The following is a 13,734-nucleotide window of genomic DNA, read 5'->3' on the forward strand; positions in this document are numbered from 1 at the left end:
AAGGGCCTCTAATGACGCTTTTTGGTCAGGAAGTATCTGTTGGGGGGCCCCCAGGCTAATTTTGCCCTAGGGCCCAACTGCAACAAACTGCACTGTGAACACCGCATAGGTGGTACATTGCAGTGCGGCAAGCTATTATAACACACCACAGTGAACATAGCCTAAGGGCCTTTTTCCACTGGGAAGCGCAATCACAACCACAATCGCACTGCTGTTGCGCAACCCACAATTTCCATTACCCATGATTGCGCCGTATAGCTGCCAGGAATGGAGCGCGATCGCAGTGAGAATTGCGCAGCTCACAATTGTGATTCTGTAAAAAACAAAACACGCTGGTGGGAAATGAGCACCGCGATTTACATGTTATAGCTGTGTGCATTGCAATCAGCAAAACGTCTTTCTGATGCAGATCCAAAGAGCAGATGGTGAGTGAGATGCTAACTATACCGGAATACAAATTGTATGCAGATTGGAACTAGGCCTGTTTAGATCACAGGAAATGAATTTGTTGGCCAAGTGACATGCTGCATGAAATGTACATGGAAGCCAGAATCAATACAATTGCCAGGTGCAGATGGAAAATCCCCACAATGCACTGTTTTGTAGCATCTTAGCGACCGGAGAGAGGCGGAACAGGGCATCCGGACCCATACACTTCACATGCAGGAAGTGACCAATGACATCATTTCCGCATTTGAAATGCCTAGCCCACAATGTGTGCACTGCTCTGCCTCTCTACGTTTGCCATTGATCTAAGGTCTGATTAAAAGAAAGGCGTCGGAGACCACAGGGAGGTACAAGTGGCTGTGCAATGGTGACAGGGGTGGCATGTATGGCACCCATGGGTGCTGTGGCACCCATGGCACAAGCCACGCCTGCATCCCTCCAGATATGTCACTCATCCTTGATAGCACGCCTGTGGCCGGGAGTGCTTTGCCCATGTGCACGACTACATGGTGCACACGTGCAAGGACACGTGTCTGCATACTGCTCACCAACCTGGCCGACACGGAAATAGCTTCTAGGAGATAACGGAGAGTGACAGAGGAGAACGGGGGGTGCAGTGGGCATGAGGACTGCTTCCTGCACATGCCTGCTCCTCCCGTTTTTACAATTTACAAATGCTCAGGTATCCTTTAACGTGAACAGAAAGCAGAGGAGCATTGTATCACCAAGGCCAAACATCCAATCAGGGGCTGAGAAATTACCTGTTTATTGTTTCCATGCATCTGAGTGGACATCTTGAACCCATCATTCAGTTACATTGCTGTGTCCATCAAGCTCAGCATCTGCTGGTTAATTTGCCAGCTCATTATTCACCTGCTACTGGGCTTCATTGGCTCAGTTTCAAGTCAGTTAAAATTTCCATAGAAAGTTGGAATTCAAGCTCTTCTCTTGTGCAGCGTCTCCTTAAAAAATATTCCCTTCTTTTGTGTTGAGTGGGGTTCATCAATGAGATTAAAAAACAACAACAACAACATTTTTAATGTAAATTTCATGCAGCTTGGAAGCTGCATGATTAAGGTGCATACACACAATTTTGATTGGCCAATCACTGACAATTGTACAACCGTCATGTACCAGAAGGACCAACAGATTTTGAATACTGCAAACAGATTGTGCAGGTGAGATCTCATAATACTTGGAAGAGGTAAACTTGGCCAATCAAAGTCTGGCTGTATGCTGGGGATGTGTACACTAGTGATGGTCAATGAGACGCAGATCATTTTGAGCAATGCAGGAATATGCATGCAGCTTTAAGATGAACCAATCAAATCCTGCTGAGGTAAAATTTGATTGGTCCATTTTAAAGCTGCATAAATTTGCATAAAAAATTGGCATAATGCCACATCAACTCCAAATGATGTGCATCTCATTGACTATCCCCAGTGTACACATCAGCTGGCATCATTATCTCTGTAGCTGCTGATAGCGAAGTAATGCTACGTACACACGTGATAACCGGAGGCTGAAACGGACGATAACTACAGTTTAAGATGACGATTGTTATGTGTCTACCGATAAATATTACTTGGGCATCATTAAGGATCCATCCAGTAGCGATGCTATATTAACCACACAACTCAATTGAAGCTGTTCTGCCCCTCCTTCCCCCCCTTAGCAACAGAAAACATCACTAGCCTCAAGTCTAGGGGTGTGTCTGTAAAGCATCTTTCCCCCCCAATGGTCACCCAAGGGATTGTTTCCTGATCCCCAATGGGTGACAGTCCTCACATGTGTGTACTTGGCTTAAGGCAGGGATGTCAAACCGGTCTTTCGCTTGCCGAGGTCCTCATATTTTTGATACAGTTCAAATGAATTGATGGGTCTGAATCAGGACAGTTGTGGTCCATCAGGTAGAACCCATTCCTCTCTCAGTCCATCCTTCCTAAACACTGGCAATGATCTGGCCCTCCAGGCCTGGAGTTCGAAACCTGTGGCTCAAGGCCTCTCTCACATGGGAGGCTAAAGCCTGGTGCACCCTTTCAATTATGATTGGCCAATCACTGACCAATTTTACCACCTCCATGTAACACAAGCATTTACCAACACTTCGGGCTCTATTTACAAAGCATTACCGCATTTGGTAATCCTCAAAATAGCTGATTTTACCGATCACCTTCCCAAGTTACAATTCACTAAACCTGTTACTGCAAAAAAAATTACAGTTCCAGACTAGTGAGGTAAATTACCGACTTGTGCGTTAATTACCATTCACAAATATTTCCACGTCATTTACCGGCCAAAAGTGTTCGGTATTTTCTCCAGCCCACAGCAGCCAATAACTGGCTCTTCCCCTGCTGTCTCTGTGTGGTAACCTGACAGACAGCCTCTGGGGAGAGCCAGGCAGCCTTTGATTGGATGCCATAGGGATGCCGATGGGTCTTTCAGTGTATCAATGCAGAGACAAGCTGACAACTCTGCCGGCTTCCCTGCACCACTTTAGATGTGCATATTTGTATTGTACCACACAGAAGAGCTCCCCCTGGTGGCTGCAGCACGTCTAAAGGGATGACAGTATGCACAACCTGGAAAATTTCCGAGTCACACACACAGCTCCCTGCCTGCTGCTGCCCTGCTGCACGCTGGTGACACTTACCAACCAGGGCTTAGTGAATTGAGGCATGTTTGTTCAGTAAATTACCGAACTAATGCCTAATGGGAGAAAACGTTTGTGAATTTGGGAAAAAAAAGTGTAAAATACCGCATGAGGCATTTTACCAAACTGCTTATTGTGAATAGAGCCCCTTCTGTTCATATTATTTAAAGTCTGCTGGCCCTCATACTACATGGATTTGGTAAAATTGGTCAATCAAAATTGGATGTGTGCAAGGCTGGATTTACCATAAGGCACATGCCTACAGGTGCCCGATTATGGAAAGGCGGCTCGCTCCCTTTCTAAAGTGCCTCCCTCCTGCCTTACCTATGTAAAGTCTTGAGCAGAGTGTAAATAAGGCACAGTGTAATGCTCAAAACAGCTGATTTTTCTGATCACCTTCCCAAGTTACAATTCACTATACTTGTTACCACAAAAAAATAAAATAAAAAAAAATAAAAAATAAAAAAAAATCAGTTTCCGACTAGTGAGGTAAATTACTGACTTATGCGGTAATTACGTTGGGAAATGGCAAGAAATGTCAATTCACAAAGATTTGTACACTTCATTTACCAGCCAAAAGTGTTCAGTAAATTTCTCCAGCCCACAGCAGCCGATAACCTGCACTCCCCCTGCTGTCTCTGTGCGGTAACTTGACAGACAGCCTTTGGGGAGAGCCTGGCAGCCAATAGGGAGAGCCACACAGCCTGCTTCTCACACTGATTGGATGCGATCGGGATGCCGGTGGGACTTTCAGTGTATCAATGCAGAGACAAGCTACTACTCTGCCGGCATCCCTGCATCCCTTTAGATGTGCATATTTGTATTCTAGCATACAGAAGAGCTTCCGCTGGTGGCTGCAGCACACCTAAAGGGATGACAGTATGCACAGTCTGGAAAACCTGTGAGTCACACACACAGCTCCCTGCCTGCTGCCCTGCTAGAAGGCTGGTAAGTGACACTTACCGAGCAGGGCTCAGTGAATTGAGGCAATTTGTTTTTTGTCTTTTGTGAATTTGGAAAAAAAAAAGTTTAAAATACCGCATGAGGTATTTTACCTCCAAAAATGTTTTACCAAACTGCTTATTGTGAATAGAGCCCAGTGTGTGGAATAATGCTGCACTGCTGTCAGTTCCCCCCCCCCCCCCCCCCCCCCCTGCAGACACATCTGTTGTGAGAAGAATATGGAGGTTGCCATATTTATTTCCTCTTAACTATACAAGGTTGCCTGGCAGCCCTGTTAGTCTATTTGACTGCAGTAGTGTCTGAATAACAGAAACAAGCATGCAGCTAATCTTATCAGATCTGACAATAACATCAGAAACACCTGATCTGCTGCATGCTTGTTCAGGGTCTATGGCTAAGGCCTCCTTTCCAAGAACTGTCGATAGGCAGTGAAATGCCTCTCAAACGCTCACTGCTGCCTGCTAACTGCTTCTTGCTGCATGATAGCTGCTTACTTCTGCCTGGTAACTGCTTGCTGAGCACACAGCTCAACAGTTCGTGGAAAGGAGGCTTAAAAGTATTAGGGCCAGTTTCCACTAGAGCGAATCTGCATGCAGATTCGCATAGACAATACAAGTGAATGGGACTGTTTCCACTTGTCAGGATTTCTGAGCGTTTTTCTGTGCAGAACAAATCTGCATGGCAGAGCCATCAGAATTTGCATACTGCATACCGCTATGCGATTCGCATACAATGTATTTAATAGGAAATTTGCATGCGGTTTTAGTATGTGAATATTCATGCAAATTCACATACGATTTTGCATAAAAACAATGGAAAAGCACACAGGCACTGCCATGGTTAAATTCACATACATAGTCATCCATGTGAAATCGTATGCGAATTCCCATGAAAATTCGCATACAACCGCATGCGAAATTTGTATCCGCATGCAAATTTTTTCTGCGGCGATTCCCACCGCACAAGTGGAAATGGGCCTTGAGAGGCAGAGCATCAGCAGGACAACGAAGCAACTGGTATTGGTTAAAGGAAACCTAAACTGAGAGGGATATGAATGTTTCCTGTTAATCAATACCAGTTGCCTGGCAGTCCTGCTGATCTCTTTAGCTACAGCAGTGGCTGAATCACACACCTGAAACAAGCATGCAGCTAATCCCATCTGACTTCAGTCAAAGCACCTGATCTGCATGCTTGTTCAGGGGCTGTGGCTGAAAGTATTCGAGACACAGGATCAGCCGGCGATTCAGGCAACTGGTATTATTTTAAAAGGAAAAAAATCCATATCCTCCTCAGTTTTGGTTCCCTTTAAGGCCTCTTTTCCACGGACTGTTGAGCTGTGTGCTCAGCAAGCAGTTACCAGGCAGCAGTGAGAGTTTGATAGGTATTTCACTGCCTATTAACAGTCAGTTGAAAAGAGGTCTAAAAGGAAATGGCAGCCTCCATATCATTCTCACTTCAGTTATCCTTTAAAGGGGAACTGAAGTAAGAGGTATACGGAGGCTGCCATATTTATTTCCTTTTCATCAATACCAGTTGCCTGGCAGTCCTGCTGGTCTATTTCTCTGCAGTAGTATCTTAATAACACCAGAAACAAGCATGCAGCTAGTCTTGTCAGATCTGACTTTAACCACTTCCCGACCGCCTAACGCACAGAGGCGGCCGGGAAGTGGAGCCCTTAAGGACCAGCTCACCCACAGAGGCGGCGGTCCATTTAAGGGCATGGGCGGAGCGATCGCGTCATCCGTGACGCGATCCTCCGCCGGCGCCTGTCACCGCTCGCTCGCCGCAACATCCCGCCGGCTATACGGAAGCGCCGGCGGGATGTTAACCCCGCGATCGCCGCATACAAAGTGTATAATACACTTTGTAATGTTTACAAAGTGTATTATACAGGCTGCCTCCTGCCCTGGTGATCCCAGTGTCCGAGGGACCACCAGGGCAGGCTGCTGCCACCCTAGTCTGCACCCAAGCACACTGATTTCTCCCCCCCCTGCCCCAGATCGCCCACAGCACCCATCAGACCCCCCCCCCCCCCCTGCCCACCCCCCAGACCCCTGTTTGCACCCAATCACCCCCCTAATCACCCATCAATCACTCCCTGTCACTATCTGTCAACGCTATTTTTTTTTTATCCCCCCCCCCCCTGCTCCCTGCCCCCTCCTGATCACCCCCCACCCCTCAGATTCTCCCCAGACCACCCCCCCCAGACCACCCCCCCCTGTTTACTGTATGCATCTATCCCCCTGATCACCTGTCAATCACCTGTCAATCACCCGTCAATCACCCGTCAATCACCCCCTTTCACTGCCACCCATCAATCAGCCCCTAACCTGCCCCTTGCGGGCAATCTGATCACCCCCCCACACCAATAGATCGCCCACAGATCCGACATCAGATCACCTCCCAAATCCATTGTTTACATCTATTCTCTCCTCTAAACACCCACTAATTACCCATCAATCACCCATCAATCACCCCCTATCACCACCTGTCACTGTTACCTATCAGATCAGACCCTAATCTGCCCCTTGCGGGCACCCAATCACCCGCCTACACGCTCAGATTGCCCTCTGACCCCCCCCCCCCCTTATCAATTCGCCAGTGCATTAATTACATCTGTCCTTCCCTGTAATAACCCACTGATCACCTGTCAATCACCTGCCAATCACCTATCACCCATCAATCACCCCCTGTCACTGCCACCCAACAATCAGCCCCTAACCTGCCCCTTGCGGGCAATCTGATCACCCACCCACACCAATAGATCGCCCGCAGATCCGACATCAGATCACCACCCAAGCGCAGTGTTTCCATCTATTCTCTCCTCGAAACACCCACTAATTACCCATCAATCACTCATCAATCACCCCCTATCACCACCTGTCACTGTTACCCATCAGATCAGACCCTAATCTGCCCCTTGCGGGCACCCAATCGCCCGCCTACACGCTCAGATTGCCCTCAGACCCCCCCTTATCAATTCGCCAGTGCAATATTTACATCTGTCCTTCCCTGTAATAACCCACTGATCACCTGTCAATCACCTGCCAATCACCTATCACCCATCAATCACCCCCTGTCACTGCCACCCAACAATCAGCCCCTAACCTGCCCCTTGCGGGCAAACTGATCACCCACCCACACCAATAGATCGCCCGCAGATCCGACATCAGATCACCACCCAAGCGCAGTGATTCTATCTATTCTCTCCTCTAAACACCCACTAATTACCCATCAATCACCCCCTATCACCACCTGTCACTGTTACCCATCAGATCAGACCCTAATCTGCCCCTTGCGGGCACCCAATCGCCCGCCTACACGCTCAGATTGCCCTCAGACCCCCCCTTATCAATTCGCCAGTGCAATATTTACATCTGTTCTCCCCTGTAATAACCCACTGATTACCTGTCAATCACCTATCAATCACCCATCAATCACCCCCTGTCACTGCCACCCATCAATCACCCCCTGTCACTGCCACCCATCAATCACCCGCTGTCACTGCCACCCATCAATCAGCCCCTAACCTGCCCCTTGCGGGCAAACTGATCACCCACCCACACCAATAGATCGCCCGCAGATCCGACATCAGATCACCACCCAAGCGCAGTGTTTCCATCTATTCTCTACCCTAAACACCCACTAATTACCCATCAATCACCCCCTGTCACTGCTACCTATCAAATTAGACCCCTATCTGCCCCTAGGGCACTCAATCACCCGCCCACACCCTCAGAATGCCCTCAGACCCCAGCCCTGATCACCTCGCCAGTGCATTGCTTGCATCTATTCCCCCCTCTAATCACACCTTGAGACACCCATCAATCACCTCCTGTCACCCCCTAGCACACCTACCCATCAGATCAGGCCCCAATTTGCCCCGTGTGGGCTCCTGATCACTCGGCCAAACCCTCAGACCCCCTTCCGATCACCTCCCCAGTGCATTGATTGCATCTATTTTCCCCTCTAACCACCCCCTGAGACACCCATCAATCACCTCCTGTCACCCCCCTAGCACTCCTATCCATCAGATCAGGCCCAATACAACCTGTCATCTAAAAGGCCACCCTGCTTATGACCGGTTCCACAAAATTCGCCCCCTCATAGACCACCTGTCATCAAAATTTGCAGATGCTTATACCCCTGAACAGTCATTTTGAGACATTTGGTTTCCAGACTACTCACGGTTTTGGGCCTGTAAAATGCCAGGGCGGTATAGGAACCCCACAAGTGACCCCATTTTAGAAAAAAAAGACACCCCAAGGTATTCTGTTAGGTGTATGACGAGTTCATAGAAGATTTTATTTTTTGTCAAAAGTTAGCGGAAATTAATTTTTATTGTTTTTTTTTCACAAAGTGTCATTTTTCACTAACTTGTGACAAAAAATAAAATCTTCTATGAACTCGCCATACACCTAACGGAATACCTTGGGGTGTCTTCTTTCTAAAATGGGGTCACTTGTGGGGTTCCTATACTGCCCTGGCATTTTAGGGGCCCTAAACCGCGAGGAGTAGTCTAGAAAACAAATGCTTCAAAATGACCTGTGAATAGGACGTTGGGCCCCTTAGCGCACCTAGGCTGCAAAAAAGTGTCACACATGTGGTACCGCCGTACTCAGGAAAAGTAGTATAATGTGTTTTGAGGGTGTATTTTTACACATACCCATGCTGGGTGGGAGAAATTTCTATGTAAATGGACAATTGTGTGTAAAAAAATCAAACAATTGTCATTTACAGAGATATTTCTCCCACTTAGCATGGGTATGTGTAAAAATACACCCCAAAACGCATTATACTACTTCTCCTGAGTACAGCAGTACCACATGTGTGGCACTTTTTTACACCCTAAGTACGCTAAGGGGCCCAAAGTCCAATGAGTAACTTTAGGATTTCACAGGTCATTTTGCGACATTTGGTTTCAAGACTACTCTTTACGGTTTAGGGCCCCTAAAATGCCAGGGCAGTATAGGAACCCCACAAATGACCCCATTCTAGAAAGAAGACACCCAAAGGTATTCCGTACGGAGTATGGTGAGTTCATAGAAGATTTTATTTTTTGTCACAAGTTAGCGGAAAATGACACTTTGTGAAAAAAAACTATTAAAATCAATTTCCGCTAACTTGTGACAAAAAAATAAAAACTTCTATGAACTCACCATACTCCTAACGGAATACCTTGGGGTGTCTTCTTTCTAAAATGGGGTCATTAGTGGGGTTCCTATACTGCCCTGGCATTTTAGGGGCCCTAAACCGTGAGGAGTAGTCTTGAAACAAAAATGACCTGTGAAATCCTAAAGGTACTCATTGGACTTTATGCCCCTTAGTGCAGTTAGGGTGCAAAAAAGTGCCACACATGTGGTATCGCCGTACTCGGGAGAAGTAGTACAATGTGTTTTGGGGTGTATTTTTACACATACCCATGCTGGGTGGGAGAAATACCTCTGTAAATGACAATCTTTTGATTTTTTTACACACAATTGTCCATTTACAGAGGTATTTCTCCCACCCAGCATGGGTATGTGTAAAAATACACCTCAAAACACATTGTACTACTTCTCCCGAGTATGGCGATACCACATGTGTGGCACTTTTTTGCACCCTAACTGCGCTAAAGGGCCCAAAGTCCAATGAGTACCTTTAGGATTTCACAGGTCATTTTGAGAAATTTCGTTTCAAGACTACTCCTCACGGTTTAGGGCCCCTAAAATGCAGTATAGGAACCCCACAAATGACCCCATTTTAGAAAGAAGACACCCCAAGGTATTCCGTTAGGAGTATGGTGAGTTCATAGAAGATTTTATTTTTTGTCAAAAGTTAGCGGAAATTGATTTTAATTGTGTTTTTTCACAAAGTGTCATTTTCCGCTAACTTGTGACAAAAAATAAAATCTTCTATGAACTCGCCATACTACTAACGGAATACCTTGGGGTGTCTTCTTTCTAAAATGGGGTCATTTGTGGGGTTCCTATACTGCCCTGGCATTTTAGGGGCCCTAAACCGCGAGGAGTAGTCTTGAAACGAAATTTCTCAAAATGACCTGTGAAATCCTAAAGGTACTCATTGGACTTTGGGCCCTTTAGCGCAGTTAGGGTGCAAAAAAGTGCCACACATGTGGTATCGCCGTACTCAGGAGAAGTAGTATAATGTGTTTTGTGGTGTATTTTTACACATACCCATGCTGAGTGGGAGAAATATCTCTGTAAATGGACAATTGTGTGTAAAAAAAATTAACAAATTGTCATTTACAGAGATATTTCTCCCACCCAGCATGGGTATGTGTAAAAATACACCCCAAAACACATTATACTACTTCTCCTGAGTACGGCAATACCACATGTGTGGCACTTTTTTGCAGCCTAACTGCGCTAAGGGGTCCAAAGTCCAATGAGCACCTTTAGGCTTTACAGGGGTGCTTACAATTTAGCACCCCCCAAAATGTCAGGACAGTAAACACACCCCACAAATGATCCCATTTTGGAAAGTAGACCCTTCAAGGTATTCAGAGAGGGGCATGGTGAGTCCGTGGCAGATTTCATTTTTTTTTTGTCGCAAGTTAGAAGAAATGGAAACTTTTTTTTTTTTTTTTTTTCTCACAAAGTGTCATTTTCCGCTTACTTGTGACAAAAAATAATATCTTCTATGAACTCACTATGCCTCTCAGTGAATACTTTGGGATGTCTTCTTTCCAAAATGGGGTCATTTGGGGGGTATTTATACTATCCTGGAATTCTAGCCCCTCATGAAACATGACAGGGGGTCAGAAAAGTCATAGATGCTTGAAAATGGGAAAATTCACTTTTTGCACCATAGTTTGTAAACGCTATAACTTTTACCCAAACCAATAAATATACACTGAATGGGTTTTTTTTAATCAAAAACATGTTTGTCCACATTTTTCGCGCTGCATGTATACAGAAATTTTACTTTATTTGAAAAATGTCAGCACAGAAAGTTAAAAAAATCATTTTTTTGCCAAAATTCATGTCTTTTTTGATGAATATAATAAAAAGTAAAAATCGCAGGAGCAATCAAATAGCCCCAAAAGAAAGCTGTATTAGTGACAAGAAAAGGAGCCAAAATTCATTTAGGTGGTAGGTTGTATGAGCGAGCAATAAACCGTGAAAGCTGCAGTGGTCTGAATGGAAAAAAAGTGGCCGGTCCTTAAGGGGTAGAAAGCCCTAGGTCCTCAAGTGGTTAAAGTCTGAAACACCTGATCTGGTGCATGCTTGTTCACAGGCTATGGCTAATAGTATTAGAGGCAGAGGATCAGCAGGGCTGCCAGGCAACTGGTATTGATTAAAAGGAAATAAACATGGCAGCCTCCATATACCTCTCTCTTCAGTTCCCCTTTAAGTGTGAACTAACCCATTGAGTAACATAGTTTCTCAGAACCTGAGGTGGCATAGGACAATCCTAATAAGGCCTCCTTTCCACGTACTGCTGAACGGTGTGCTCAGCAAGCAGTTACCAGGCAGCTGTGAGCAGTTACTAGGCAGAAGTGAGCAGTTGAGAGAGTTTGAGAGGCATTTCACTGCCTATCAGCGGTCCGTAGGAAGGAGGCCTAAGTCCCAGAGGCATGTCATGTGCCCAATGACATGCCTCAGGGTCATTGCATCACTGCTGCCAGCCCCTCCCTTCTGCTGTCTCCCTTAAAAGATTGCAAGCCTAGCGACAAGACAATCTGCTTGTCGCTAGCTGGCGTTATTTATGTGAGTCTGTCAGTCAGCCTCATAGCATCTCCGCCTGGATTCCAGGCTCCCCCTGCCGCTCCCCGCCTCTGTTAGCTTCCTCCAATAGGAACCCAAGCCGTGACACAGGAGTACACAATGCAGAAAATGCACACAAAGGGCTGGTGCACACCGAGCGTAATTTTGTGGCGTTTTTGCAGCCGTTTGCGGCTGCGGATACGCCTGGTCAATGTATCTCAATGGGGTGGTTCACACCAGAGCGGGAGGCGTTTTACTGAAACGCATACTCCCGGGGTGAGGCATTTTTTGGATTGCGGAGGCGTTTCTGCCTCCAATGTAAAGTATAGGAAAACCGCAAACCGCTCTGAAAAATGGCAGTTCAGAGCGGTTTTGCAGGCGTTTTTGTTACAGAAGCTGTTCAGTAACAGCTTTACTGTAACAATATATGAAATCTACTACACCAAAACTGCTACACAAAACCGCAAAATGCTAGCTGAAACGCTACAGAAAAATAAGAAAAAGCGTTTCAAAATCTGCTAGCATTTTGCGAATCTGCTAGCGGGTTTTGGTGTGCACCGGGCCAAAGCCAGACGACCATTATTGTAGTGAACAAATGCTTGAGAGTGTCACCAGAATAAACAGCATAGAAACCACAAGTGTTATTACTGTTATTATTTTGATTTGCATCTTCCATAGTACTGTACAAAACAGATACAAGACCTGATAGCCTAATAAACAGCACTACAAAGAAATCCAGCACAACACTCCCTTGTAAGTAATCCCTAACTATAACAAACAGGTGCAAAGTTACGAAACCAACACATCAATGTTAACCTACAGTGACCAGATTTTGCTGGGTCCAACCTGGGGCGGGAAGGTGGGACTGGGGGGCGGGGGGGCCGAAAAATGGGCGTAGGGGATTGGGGGGCGTGACCATGACATTGTATGGGCGGAGCTTAACCGTAATCCCAAAGCAAGAAATATAGCCAACTATGACCATTAAATAACCATTAAATAATAAATGCAGCAACAGTTACCCCAGACACCAGAAAATAAAACGCAATGTGGGCAACATTTCACCAGAAAAAAAACGCAATGTGGGCAACATTTCACCAGAAAGTAAACGCAATTTGGGCAACATTTCAGCAGAAAACAAACGCAATTTGGGCAACATTTCAGCAGAAAATAACGCAATTTGGGCAACATTTCAGCAGAAAATAACGCAATGTAGGCAACATTTTACCTGCAAAAAAAGGAATTTACTCACCTGACAGAAGTCTCCTCTCCCGGCCTGCCTCTGGTGTGCAGCTCCCCAGACGATCTTGCTCCTGCATATCTCCCAAGCTGAATGGAATAGCAGGGCTATGGGAAGATGGCGCCCGAAGCCCTGTACGGGAGACACAAATAGTCTCCAGTACAGGGCTTCAGGCGCCATCTTCCCGTAGCCCCGCTCTGCCTGCCAGAAGACTATGCAGGCTGGAGCGGGGCTGCGGGCGATGAACTGTCCAATAGATGCCGCGGCCAGTTAATGCAATGGAAGGTGGCCAGAGTCCCGAGGCCAGGACATCCCGCGGCTAAAAGTGGGACGTTTCCGGGAACCTCATGCAGCCTGGGACAGGGGACCTCGAATCCGGGACCTATCCCGGGTAAAGCGGGACTTATGGTCAGCGTATATAAACACACTTGTGATGCCAAATCTGTGTGCAGTGGTCATGTGCTCTCACTCTGCAACTGGCCACATCTCAGCTATTTGTATTGGAAGGAAACCCACAGAGTACATTAAACGATCTGTGTGCTGATGGAAAAAGGGAATTGGGGAGACCTAACCGAGGAGGGTGGTTCTCTTTATACCTACACTACATAAGAAATGGTGAGAGCTGAACTTTGCTGCTGTCTTGTCTCCTGATCTTTTTTTGGCCTCTTTTCAATGGGCAGTTGATGGGCAGTGAAATGCCTCTCCATTTCTCACAACTGCTTGCT

The 13,734-nt window shown here is 46.3% G+C and overlaps 1 protein-coding gene across 1 annotated transcript in view; it reads left to right on the top strand.

Annotated features, from left to right (window-relative positions):
- The window catches only part of LOC137524324 (3-oxoacyl-[acyl-carrier-protein] reductase FabG-like), a 34,631-nt gene that overhangs the window by 2,439 nt on the left and 18,458 nt on the right, over positions 1-13,734 (top strand). The gene's annotated exons all lie outside the window — the stretch shown is intronic.

Source organism: Hyperolius riggenbachi, chromosome 7 (genome assembly GCF_040937935.1).
Source record: "Hyperolius riggenbachi isolate aHypRig1 chromosome 7, aHypRig1.pri, whole genome shotgun sequence".
Classification (NCBI taxonomy): Eukaryota; Metazoa; Chordata; class Amphibia; order Anura; family Hyperoliidae; genus Hyperolius; species Hyperolius riggenbachi.